The sequence below is a fragment of the Varanus komodoensis genome, unplaced genomic scaffold (genome assembly GCF_004798865.1).
Source record: "Varanus komodoensis strain SLA01 unplaced genomic scaffold, ASM479886v1 scaffold35, whole genome shotgun sequence".
Taxonomy (NCBI): domain Eukaryota; kingdom Metazoa; phylum Chordata; class Lepidosauria; order Squamata; family Varanidae; genus Varanus; species Varanus komodoensis.
Window position 1 is genome coordinate 1,712,353 of NW_025335856.1, and position 8,741 is coordinate 1,721,093.

Below are 8,741 nucleotides of genomic sequence, written 5' to 3' on the forward strand. Positions count from 1 at the left end.
AGTCACACACACTCCAGTCCTCAGCACCTCCATGAAGGAGGACCCAACCACTGCAGGATTAGGTCATGGTCTTTTGAGAGGTGGACAGCTCTTCAGCGAGTGTGGGGTTATCAGCAGACCAAGATCAGGTGGCCTTCATAAAGCCTTGGAAGACCTCTGCACATTGCTGAGACAATGCCTCTTTCTGAGTGAGTTCCAACCATTTTAGATTTGTCCACAATCTAGACAGACCTTGCCTGACCCATATTCATTTGCCATCTTGCTCCATTGGATTCAGCTCTGCCTTGTCCTCTCTTGTTAGTGCAACTGCTTCATACTGGCATGCTGCGGGCCTTGACACCACTCTCCCATGGTTGTTGGAGGCTTCCACCAGTGGCTATCCTGTCCACCTTTCCGAAGGTGAGGTACTTTTCCTTGGATGAGAATGAAGAGGTGGCACTGAGCAGTGGGGACCTTCAAGCACTTCTCCCAAATGCTAGACAGACAGACAAAACACCCTGAGGGACAAGGATGTTGGGCATGCTCCAAGGGTCCGACTGATTTTCAGAAGGAACACCAGGCTGCTTACCCATCTTCAGGCTCAGGATCTGGGTATGTCTGTGCACAGCCTAATTTTGTTTGACATAGTAAATAATTCTATTTCTTTTTTAGAGTAAAACAAGATTGATGTTAGGAAAGTGTGATGCTTCGATTCATCAAGGTTTGGCTCATTGCATTACTGAACCTGAGCAGTATTTCTCCTGAACAGGCAAAAGTGCACTTCTCAATGGGAAAAAATGTCCCTTTGAAGAAATGAGCACCCCAGAAGTGCCCCTTTCCCCATTTGGTAAGGCATGAGCAATGAACATTATTCAGGCAGGGTTACAAGTTCAGCAACACCTGAACATTTTTGTCCAGACCTGTGTGCACATTTGTAGTCCAAGGGAGCTGCAACGAGGCTTTGTTTTAGAAACCCAAATGAAATTCCAACACATTCCTAACAGCTGTATTTGTCAATCATCCCCAGTACCTGGGCATTCACTGGGTCACTGCAAGAGTGGGAAAGCATGAATTCCTAAGTAGTAGAGCAATCGCAAGTGGGGGTGCAGGTAGGTGTGGGGAGCACGGTGGCAGAAAACCTGACCATCTCCTGGTGGGCAGCAGAAGAAGGGAAACTATACAGGGTTCTTACTTTAAGGAATCCCCTCTAAAACTGATGGAGTGTTGGGAAAGGGTGGGCCAGCACTAGGCTGGTGTAGCTGAGAAGGTCTAGCTGCAGCCCTATCAAGAAGAGAAGGGTTTGGGTCCTCTTTGGTGGTATGCCATTGGTGGGAACACCTCCAGTGTTAGTTCTGTGCCCGTGTAGCCTTCGGCAAGCATTTTCGGGTTCACTGGAGAAGATATGCTCTGACCCATCAGGGAAGCACCTCTCTCTGAGAAGGATTTAGATACAAAGGCTAAAGATTTATTTTGAAACATAGCTGAGAATTCAAGGATAGGGTCTTAAGCATCCCTGAGAAGGCCAACCGCCTATACTCGCCCACATGGCTATTTCTGGGGTATCTATCCAGTGTTGCTCTTAGTTACTCTAGTTAAGACTGGATGTAGTTAAGGTGAGTTTCAGGATGGCTTCTCAGGTCAAAAGACTCTCGCTGTGGCAAAGGGATACTTCACTGGAAGACATTTCAAGGGGTTATTCATTAAATTTTAGAAAGTTATAAATGGCTTTCCAAAGACAATGCCTAGGATGTTGGAGAAGACACGGACAGAATCCTCAGGAGCCGTGAAATATTGTATCTCCGGAAAGCTAATTTGCAGGACTGCCATTAATTTCTGAAGTTAATGAGGAAGCCATTCGTTAGTGATAGTAGCCTGCAGTCCTGAACGGTAGGTGGAATGGAGTGTTTTTGCTGAGTTTCAGCAAGATGAGACATTCCTTGAGATCCAGAGCACTTTAAATTAAGAGTAAGAAGGAAGACATGACAGAAAGGAAATCGTACAGCCAATTTGTTCACTAATTCTTTTTTTCTTACAAGTGATTGCTAAAGCACAGAAAGGCTTCAATTCAAAGGATCGGTGGTGGGCAATCTGCCTGAATAAGGAGGTTCAGCACATATTTTCCCATTTCCATATAAATATTGCATAATGTACAAATCTTTCCTTATGCATATGGACCACTCCCCTTCATGTGGTTGCCACATGCCTGTATGGCCACCAAGAAAAAGGCACATGATGCTGATCATGAGTTGCAAGACAACAGGAAATAAAACGCTGTGTGGGTTCAGAGAGAAAAAGGGCCGTTTTAATCTAAACTTGCATAGGATTGCATCTCAAGTAATTCTAATGATTCAAACTGTCCTCCAGTGGCTTATTTACTGCTTCTTATCCAGAGTCTGCATCCCTGAATGCAGAATGATTAATATGCTCATAGCCTTCCTATCAGGGCTCATCACTGCACTATCCAAGTACCTCCACAAAGGTTGATGGATTTATCTCTGCAGCTCCTCCAGGAAGCTGTATTATCCTGTTTCAAAGGGTTGTGATTAAGGTCAAAATACTTTACTTGCTGGTACAGATCACAGGCCTCCCTCACAGTAAGATAACGTAAACACATTTTTATCCTTTGTAAGATATGTCTTCACACCTGAAACAGAGGGGCGCAGTCTGGTGCACTATGAGTGGCATTTGGGCTTTGGCCGTGGGGCTCTGGGTTCAAATGCCATTTCAGCCTTAAAGCCCTGAGACAGTTTGAACAAACGAGTCCCAACTTAACCTTCCTGGGTGGTTGTGACGGCAGATTGGGAGAAACCCACCTCAACTTCCCAAGCTCATATAAGGAAGGGTGGAGGACAAACGTAACAGGGAGAGGGGAGCCTTGATTTGGGCAAGTGGCCATGTCTCAAGTTCTTTATATAAAATCCTGGTTAGTTTCCACCTTTGCAGTCCTCTTCCGTGAAGGGCTCTCTGGTCCTAGCTTGGTCACCTGGTCACAGTGCCCCATCCTAAGGTGAAATTTCCTGTATTTCTATTGAAAATATAATGATGAGGTCTGCATCTATTTTGATACATATCATTCAATATATGCCAGTTTGTGGGGAGTGGGGTTGTCCTTTCTAATGAAGTGTCTCCTCCTCTGGAGATTCACCTCTTCTGGCTGAGTATGCACTTTAACAGAAGAAAGAGCAGAAAAAGAGACCTCAAACATTTAAAAATAGTCTCCTCCCTATCCTTCCCCCCTCAGTTATTTATGATTTACTTTAATGGATTTTATATACCATTGAACGTATTTAAAAATATTGCTGAGGAGTTCACAACATACACCCTAATATACACTGAAATACCCTTCAGTGCATACATATTGCTACAACATGACTTTAAAACATTACAATTATTTAAAACAACACCATAATTACAAAGAACCAGACTGGACAGTACATTTGCTCAGGAAAGGCCTGGTAAAGAAGTCAGAATTTAACCAGTGCTTTAAAGTATGATATGGGTGGGTGGGCGGCTATTTATTTATTTATTTATTTAGTATGATGTTGGTTGGTTGGCTATTTATTTATTTAGTATGATGTCGGTACAATTAGCCAGGAAGTCTACAGTGCTAACGCAGAGTAGTTTGGCTGCCTAAGATTGCTAGCTCTTCAGTTCACACTCAGGTGACATCCACGTTGACCACAGGGGGCAAGCCAGCTTTGCACACAAAGCAGCTAGCCCTGGTCTGCGGGAGCGTCGGTGTCCTCCGGTCTCTCTCCACTGCTGGTGCTGCCGTTACTGCTGCAGGTTCGACCTTGCAGGTCCGATGTAGTTCCACACAGGGGACTGCTGCTTGGTGCAATCGACAGTGAGAAAGTGGTCAGGGAGCTAAGACTGGGTCCCACCCCTTCCTGGAAATGAAGGACTCATCCTTCAATATGGATGGTTCTGGTAGCCATTGGGAATTTGTAGCCTAACTGGGTAACTTTAGTTGCACAGACTTCGTGTGTCTATTCCAGTGAACAGGCAAAAGACTGTTAGGACTGCCACTGACAGTCATCCAACTACAAGGCAGTGGCAAAAATTGAAATTTTAGCAGTGTAACATAGTGATTAAAGTACCAGACTGTGGCATGGGAAATTTAAATATCTGGTGCTCACGCATTCATGAAGCTCACTGGGTGACTTGCAGCTACTGACTTGCAGCCTACCTCACAGGGTTGTTGTGAGAATACAATGGAGAGGAAGAGCAGCCCAAAGCCACTTGGCATTCATTGCAGGAAAAAGGTGGGAAATAAATATAATAAATAGATTTATTTCCCCCTGAAGTGCTGCTGTACAAATGAAACAGGTGCAACTTTTAATTCTCTCCCTAAGGAAGACTCTAGCTGCCAGTTTGCCTATTCCCTTGAACTGTACAACAGTTGTCCATTTACCACTTTTCTCTCAGTCAAACAAAATCAGCAAACAATCATCACAATTAGGCATGTTTCTTTATTTGGTTTTCATAAAATCCAGCTAGGGGATTACAGCTGTAGTTTGTTCAAGACGCCAGTCTGTTCAAAAGAGGGGCCTGCTCTTAATAAGCAAGTTTGGCACGTCATTGGGATTGCTTCAAACACCTGCAAAACCAGTTTGACCACGGATGACGGTGGGACCAAATTAACAGGAATGCGCTCTGTGGGAATCAAAGCTTCTCTCATGCCACTTTCAACAAACTTAAAAATGATTGCCTTTCTCCAGCCTCTCACTCGAATGAGCATTTGAAAAAATACAGACTCATAAACTTAAGGATGCAGGTTTAAATTCAGCTATAAGCCTACAAGCTTTATTTGTGTCTTTGCTTAAAACCATTGTTTGCTTAAAACTTTTCTGAAGTTAAATCCCAAAGCAATTAAGAAGAGATCAGTTAAAGTATGCACAAAGATGTATCTTTAAAAATATCTATAGAGACACCTAGACACATAGATGTATAGGAATCTATCAAGCTACAACTAAAACCATCAGATGGCTCAGCAGAGAGGTAATTTGGTCTTGTAGAATGGCTTCAACCCAAGAAATAAGCTATTTTTAATTCTGCTCTGCTACACAGCTCAGCCTTGGCCAGTCAGTAAAATCCTTTAGAGCTATCTGTCCTGCTAAAATGAACACATTTGTGGGGGGAGCAACCCTGTCATGGTGAGCCCCACTTCCAGGCAACACTCATTTGTCTGCAGCTCTGAAGAGCCCCTTTCTGCAGACACTGCATGTACATGTTGAAGAAGGGTGCAGAGGGGCATGGAGGTGCCACCAACGGAGAAGACTGCATGCAAGGAGCCCAGGAATGCGAAAGGCTCGCAGAGGCCACAGGTGTCCCCCAGGCCTTCTCTGAGCATCTCAGTGCCTCGGCAATGGCCACTGCTGCAAAAAAGGGGAGATGCTCTAGGAACGGGCTGCAGACCTGGGAAGCTTTATTCCTAGAACACCCTGTCGCATCCTAGGAGGCCATGCCTGGAGGTTTCGGCCAGCTTGTGGATCCTACTCTGGTGTTCAAAAAAATGTGCTTAGACTCGGGGGGAAAAGCCTGTCACTGCAATGACACCCATATTTTCATTCCGCCCCACTCACTCCCTGGTAAAATGCTCACCATTCTGCTTAGGATCTCCATCAGAAGGTTGTTGTAAGGAGAAAATGGAGGCTCGGGGTGGGGGGAGGCCACCCTGAAGCCCATGGAGGGTGAGTATGGGAGTATGGGAGAGCCGGTATGGTCTGGGACTCACTCAGGCAACCTGGGTCCTAGTCTCCACTCAGCCATGGAGTAACTGGGTGACTTTGGGCCAGACACACACTTTCAGCCCAACCTACCTCACAAGGTTGTTGTGGAAGGAATAAGCATGAGAGCAGGAAGAGGAGAATGATGTAAACCACTTTGAGTTCATTGTATGAACAAAGTGGGCTATAACTCTAACAAATAAATGGCACACACATGGGAGTGTTTGAGAATGAGGGTGGCTTTCAGAAAGACTTGATCCCAGACCATGAGTTCCACAGGACTTACTCCATTTGGAAAAGGTGTCCATTCTTAACCTGGTCTTTCATGGCATGAGGGAAGCATAAGCCAAGTCTCTATTTCTGATCAGAATGAGAGGAGGCTCTGTCCTATGTGAGGCCTGCGTAGCAGAAGTTGGTTCATTCGGCAGTCCTCAAAGTGCTCCCTGGCTTCTCTGGGACTTGGATGCCTCCTCAGCAACTTCCAAGGGCCACCTCTTCATCCCAACCCTTTTCCACCACAACTGATCATTCACTACCATCAAGTCCATCAGTATAGAGATGAGGTCAGACCATCAGCTGCATCCATCAGCTGCGTCCCTACCTGGAGGACGATTGCCTAGCGACAGTGACACATGCATTGGTTACTTCCCGATTGGACTTCTGTAACATGCTTTACGTGGGGCTGCCCTTGAAGACAGTCCAGATACTTCAGATGGTGCAAAATAGAGCAGCCAAGTTGCTGACGGGGACTGGGCATTGTTCTCACATAACCCCAGTCCTCTATCAGCTTCACTGTCTCCCCATCAAAGCCTGGGCTCAATTCAAGGTGCTGGTTATCACCCACAAAGCCCTTAACAGCTTGGGACCTGGATACCTAAAAGAATGCCTGCTGCCATATATGCCCTCCTGCCCCTTGAGATCGGTGGCAGAGGCCCTCCTCCAGGAACCCTCTGTGAAAGACATCAGGGGAGCGAGTACCCGGAGGAGGGCTTTCTCTGTGGTAGCGCCCCACTTATGGAATGCGCTCCCCAGAGAGGTCCACCTGACACTGTCGTTATTTGTTTTTTGGCACCAGGCCAAGACCTTTTTATTCAAACAATATTTTAATAATTGTTAATATTATTTATTGGTTTTAATTTTTATAGCCAGGGTGAATCCAGATTTTATATTTTATATGTATGATTGTTTATTTATTAAGCTGGAAGCCGTCCCGAGGCTTATGCGACTGGGACAGCATATAAAAACTCCAAACAAATAAATAAATACTCCCTCACCTAAAACAGGGGTGCACAAATTGTGGCCAGAGATCCACATGAGGCCCTTCAAGAGCTCTGTTGAGGCCCTTCAACTCTACCAATGCTACTCTCCGCTTGCAATTTCCCCACTACCTCTATTCTCTACTTCCTGCAAAAAAAAAAAGTTCATGCATGGCTCTGCTCCAGCCACTGCTAGCAGCAGGAAAGAGCTGCTTGCATCACCATCCCTGGTGGGTGCGGATTGCACTTTATGTGCAGTGTATGTGTAGGCAGCTGAACCCGCATCACCCGCAGCCCTTGGGGCCAACACAGTTGTGAACCCCAACCTTAAAGGGAGCAGTGTTACCAACACAGGCCAGGCAGTCACCTTTTCCTTTCTCCAGTACATGCTGCCTTTTACCAGATGTCCAAAATGCAGAGACCCATTTGCTGATAGCAGCAGCCTGGGGAGAGTGAACTGGGGAGAGTGACGGGCACTCCTGGTGAATCACAGAATAGCAGAGCTGGAAGGGGCCAGAGGGCCATCGGGTCCACCCTTCTGCTCAGTGCAGGACCCAGTGCAACCATCCCTATACAATCATCCCTATACAATCATTTAATGGTAATTTATTATGTGCTATTGTATTTCATTGTATTTTATTGTGTTGTAAGCCGCCCCGAGGTTTCGGCAAGGGGCGGCATAGAAATGTTATCATCATCATCATCATCACCTAGGGATCAAATGGAGGTGTGGGAAGGCCCCTCCATCCTCCTTAAAGGATGTCCTCCAAGAGCCACACGGTCCCGTAGATCCTCGCCCCCCTTTGCCTTGTACTGCAGTCCTCTTTCGCTACAGATGGCGTGTGAAAGCTGCCGGCTTAGGCCGCCACCACCATAGCTATTGCCTCTATGTTCGCACGGGGCTCTGAGGCTGTCCGTCACCTTCCAAATGCTTTTACCATCCACCTTGAGTTGCCCTTGGCAATTCTTAGCTGAGCAGCTTGTGTACATCAGCCTCAAGCATCATTCATGGGGAGGTGGTGAAACTGGTACGAGACTCTGCAGAATGGTTATTCTGAACAATACTGTCTGTCTGAATATCTCATGTGTTTAAAAGGGGGAGAAAATAGCTGTATCAAGTTATAGGGGGCTGTTATTCCAGAGATGCAGAAATCCAAGCCTGAGAACTGAAAGTGGGTCTCCAGGGTTCCCAAAAGCCCAACTCCTCCAGCTCCCACCCCCTTTCCCCCCAACTATTCCCTGGTCTCCTGGCTTGTGAGCTAGTTTCCCCCTCATTCCAAAGGGCTGAAACGGCTCTCCCGAGTCTTGGTTACAAGCAACGTGTTTGGGTTGAATGGAGTTCTGCAGTCCACAGAAATGATCCAGGAGTCTCCATTCATGTTTGGTTGCTGTGTGCCATCAAGTCATCTCCAGCACTGTCACTGTGATCTTCTCAATTTTCCTTCCATAATGCACATTAGATGAAGCTCTCCAGGAGGTTAACAATAAAAACACAGGCAGCAATAAAAGCATTATACAAGTTATTATACAATTTAAAAACCAAATTTGAAACAAATGTAAGAAGCTACAAGGGCTTATACACATTAAATCATGAAACCGGTTCAAGCAGCTAAAATCACCTCCAGTATAATGGTAAACTAACTACATACCCTGTGATACAAGGACAGTCTTCACCTGGCAACAAAGAGCTATTAAAGTTGGCACCAGGCAGGCCTGAGTGAGGAGCTTGATCCATAAGTGGGGGCCACCACTGAAAAGGCCCTACTCCTTGTTGCCA